Source organism: Myotis brandtii, unplaced genomic scaffold, assembly GCF_000412655.1.
Source record: "Myotis brandtii unplaced genomic scaffold, ASM41265v1 scaffold389, whole genome shotgun sequence".
Taxonomy (NCBI): Eukaryota; Metazoa; Chordata; class Mammalia; order Chiroptera; family Vespertilionidae; genus Myotis; species Myotis brandtii.
Window position 1 is genome coordinate 2,184,129 of NW_005364914.1, and position 4,605 is coordinate 2,188,733.

General features: G+C 34.0%; 1 long non-coding RNA gene across 1 annotated transcript in view; it reads left to right on the forward strand.

The window, feature by feature from the left end:
• Positions 1–4,296: 4,296 nt before the first annotated feature.
• Positions 4,297–4,605, forward strand: part of LOC106727208 — an 8,100-nt gene continuing 7,791 nt past the window's right edge. The window contains exon 1 of the long non-coding RNA XR_001363384.1: positions 4,297–4,514. This is a non-coding gene — a long non-coding RNA (uncharacterized LOC106727208). The remainder of the gene's footprint in view (positions 4,515–4,605) is intronic.

Below are 4,605 nucleotides of genomic sequence, written 5' to 3' on the forward strand. Positions count from 1 at the left end.
GGAAGGGGGGCAGGACACATATGTAATACCTTAATCAATAAAAAAATTTAATTTAATCTAAAATTTCCCCCCCTACAAGTACATAAATGAGAATTGGCTTGAGACCTGGAGATGAATTTGACTTGTGGCCTTAAACACTAGAGAATTAATGACAACCCCTCTAGTATTCTCTCATGATTAAAGAGCCACAACAAAAACCCTAAACCAAACATTAGGAGAGGATATCTTTCTTTTCCCCAAACATGGGTAATGTGAAAATACAAAATATTTCCATCCAGCACAAACATGAGAGGAAAACAAAACAAAACAAAAAGGAAATGAAGAGGCAACTGGTTACAGGTATATCTCAAACTAAAACATAAATAAAAGGGTCAAGACACACACACACACAACACACACACACACAGAGACACACACACATGAATAAAGTATTCAGGAAAACATTAGCTCCCAGTTTCTTTTATTAAGATAACAATATGAAACTGGTTCAGGGACAATTTTTGAGCACTCAGACTGGAATTCTAAGGACTAGATTTGCTACATAATGGTCATCTATGGGAATTTGTCATAATGAAATAAAAGCAAATGTAAGAAGAATTATCTTCTCTCCCAAAAGTTCCAAGCATAACAAGTTGCGTTTTTAGACATGTTTGTTTTATATTACACAGATCAATTTTATATTGACTATGGCCTGAAATTAAAGTGATAGCTAATTTAGTAGTCAAGCACTTGGTCTTGCCACGCTCTGCATGCATTGTCAAGTTTCACACTGCTAATTTTCCAATGAACAGTTTTGTTTTTAAATGCCCCAAGGCCAATTACTGAGCCCAAACATAAACTTTGTAAGTAAAGAAACTCCAAGCAGCAAGAAAGTTTAAACACACATCATCGGATTCTAATGTTCACTGTAGCTCCTCTAGTTTTAGAATCTATTCTCTTATATACTTACCAGTTTTTGTAATACTGTTTTCATTTTGATGAGTCACAGTGTTCAGAATACCCAATTTATTAATCATAGAAGATTGCTCATATCCACTCTGGTCAGTCTAGCAGGATATGTTTATCTTACATGTTATTAACAATATAACTATTTCTTAAAAAAGAGTCCTTTTCAAAATACTTCTAAACATATGTTTTGTTAGAATACAATATATGTTTGATAATTATGTTTATATAGATTATCATCAAACTTGATAAATACTGATTTGAAAGTGAAAATACCTTAAGTTTACACATGCCATGAACAATTCATCAATGTCATTCATTGTATTGCAAAGTATTATCTTCTCCAAATGAAGCGTAATTTATAAACTGAAGAAATATAACAGTCGTGTTATTGGCAAATATATTTATTCACTTTTATTAGAAGGGGGACTTTAACAGTTGTGTGAAATAATTTTGTCTGGAAGAATAAAAGATTTCAGGGAAGCATTTCTTTGGGGAAAAGAAAGTTTACTTTTGTTTTAGAAGTTATAATATGTATGCATACAGAACTAACAGAGAGATGAGTGGCCTAATTAGGGTCATTGTAAATGCCTATTGTAAAAGTAACTAAAAAGAAATCATACCTTACTTGGGAAGAGATCAACTTTTTTGTTATTTGGTTTTAGGTGGTAAATTAGGCACAAATATCAGCTCTCCTTGTCAATGAAGATTTTGTTAGTCAGTGGTAAACTTCAAAATGAAAGGTGATAGAAGCATCTCTTTACATTGGAAAACATGTAATACAATGAAATCTGAAAGATAATTCCTTTTCCTTCTTTTGTATTAAATTTTAAATAATTTATGATGAGATTTATAGATTTCTTTCTGGGAGATGTTATAATGATCCACCTTTTAGAGCAAGTACATCATAGCCTAAATGTATATTAGCTATCTACCAAGATATCTCTTTGCCATCTCATTAAAGTGAAATTAAGTTAGGTAAATCCCACACTATGCTACATTTTAAAAAAACTGTTAAATGAGCCTTTTTTAGTTAACTTAATAAATCAAATCAAATGTAACTGAAAGTATTTAGGTCAGGAATACAAGAGTATGTATTGTCACTTTTAAATGAGAAGGTAATTTAGAGCTACTTTAAAGTTTATTAATTAAATGTGAGTCACCAATCTTCATTCTGAGAAGCTGTTAGATTTAAATATATTAGAAACCTGCTCCTTCAACTCTGTTTAAGACTATTAAAATAAAACAGACAAAAAAATCATAGCTATACCCTAAATAACTTTATATGTATCACTGGTTGCTATGACAGTTTATATGAAAACCATCACATATAATATGGTAAGTGCCCATAATCAGAGAAAACCACATAAAACATTAATCCCCAAAAGATGAGCACATAGTCCTTTCTAACAAATACTGTACATGGTATACTCAAATGTACTCCTGAATTCTGAACCTTTGTTTTTAACTAGTATACAAACCTACAGATAAAATACAGAAATTTTTTTTCAGATTTACTTATAAGGCTAAAACATGTAAATTGTATAGTTACCCTCTCTATATGCATTGACCCTGAGATATTTCCTCTTTTCTAGCTCAAATAAAAGCAACATAAGTTATTTTACACTACAATCTAAAGTTTATAAAGAATAACACGGGAAATTATACTTGACTGGATTCTATCCTGCCCAAAATAATACAGTGAGTCAAATATTTGTTTAAAAAACTTCTCATTGTTCCACTGAGTGCATTTCTATATCACCTGATGGAAAGGCTTTTTGAGAGATTATAATATATTGCAAGCTAATTGTAAGCAAACAGTATACTTTATCATCAAATTTAAAGCTGTAAAAGTCATAATTTTTTCCAGTATTTCATAATTGGATTTACTTCTAATTATCATCTATTTGATAAAGTACTTAACTGTAATAGGGGAATTTGGTTTTTCAGTAGTCTTGTAAATAAGCACAAAGTAAATTAATCTTTATTATTTTTAAAGAAAATTACAAAATCTATAGCTTTGATTTGTATTTAACTCTTTCACAACTGGCCCAAATCTTAAACTTGTCACTCACCACTCCCCCTCCTCACCCTCCCAACCCCCAGTTTAAGTTTCCTATTATTTGGTGACTGTTTACAAACAACCCTGAAGCCTCTACATGAACTTTGTATGCTAAGCATTTGCTTAGAAATCTCATTCATATCAAGGGTTGGAAATGAGTCATGGGTTAACCAGTTAAGACAAACCCTTAAGCGTGGGTCTAGGGTGGGAAAATCACAGGGAGGTTCCTGTGGGAGTTGAGGAAGTTGGGAAGACTTGACTTGAGAAATCTCACCTTCTGAGCTGCTTTGGAGGGACTCTTGTTTTTGCTGCCTTTGGGTCTTCCCCTGGGTCTCTTAGGAGAGGGCTCACCAGTTGGCTCCTAATTGTGGAGAGAAAAAAACAAACACGTTGTTGTGGCAAGGATGTCTGCAGGAAACTGACCCTGACTCTGTAGTTACATTTTCTGCATGTGCTGCTCCACTGAACTGTTGGAACACATTCAGTTCAAGCATAAGTAGGAATGGTGGCTCAGAGTTTTCAGAAAGGGGCAATAACGACCCTTTTCATCCAAGGGCTCAAAGAGGAAATGGTTATTTTACATATGAAAACTAGATTCTATTCCAACCCTACCAAGGTGACAAAGGATGACAAGTTCGCATGTTCTAGAAAGAAAGTCATACATTAAGGTGAAAAAGTTGCATGGTTATGCATTTGGCAACTCAGCCATAAGCATTTTACACAAATACTACTAGCCATTGCACTAGCATTTCAAACAGAAATACGAAGCTAACATCATAAATATTTCAGCAATCTTCCCTACTGAAAGATGGTTTTTAATCATCTCTATATATCTGCATTGTAGTCAACACATTGAGTGAAATATTGGAGCAATTATCCAAGTTCTTCAACTCAAAACAACTCCATTCCCCTTAAAATTCCCAAATAATTATGTTAAATCTGTTGTGGGAGGTTTTGCTTGAATTATCTAGATAATTGCTTCAATTCTCCACTTCCTTTTGGAGATTCAGGCATGGTCTCTAGTCTAAATTTAAATATCTTTTGATAAAAAGGAACAAACTCCCCAAAACTTTCTTTTGAGAAAACTGCTAGGGGGGTGAACTGGAGAAAAATAAAGGTGCGGGGTGGGGGTGGGGGGATAAGGAGGAATGGAAGTGTCTGGGAAGGAGAAATTGAAACTATCAATAGGTTTAGCAAAACTTTAAATGGCTTCTATGCCAAGTGGTAAATACTCAAGTGGTTAAGAGAATGTGATGATTAATATTCCAGTTCCTAAATATTTATCCAGTGAATCATCAAATTACATTTCATTCAGATTCGGTGATTAAATGAGACTAATTAACTTAAAACTCATGAAAGTCTCCAATGAAAATTCGCATCCTACCGAGAGAACCTGGGGAAGGTTACTCAAAGCTTCCGTGGGACCACTAGCGCCAGTGGGCACATCCGGAGCAAACACATCGGAGACACATTTTCCTTTCTTTGTGAACTCAGCCTCAACTCAAAGGTAAAACCTCCAGTCACCTCCAGACCCCACTGCAATTTCTTTTCCATTATTTTTTGGGGGCGGGAGGCAATTAGAAGAGCTAGAGAGAGCT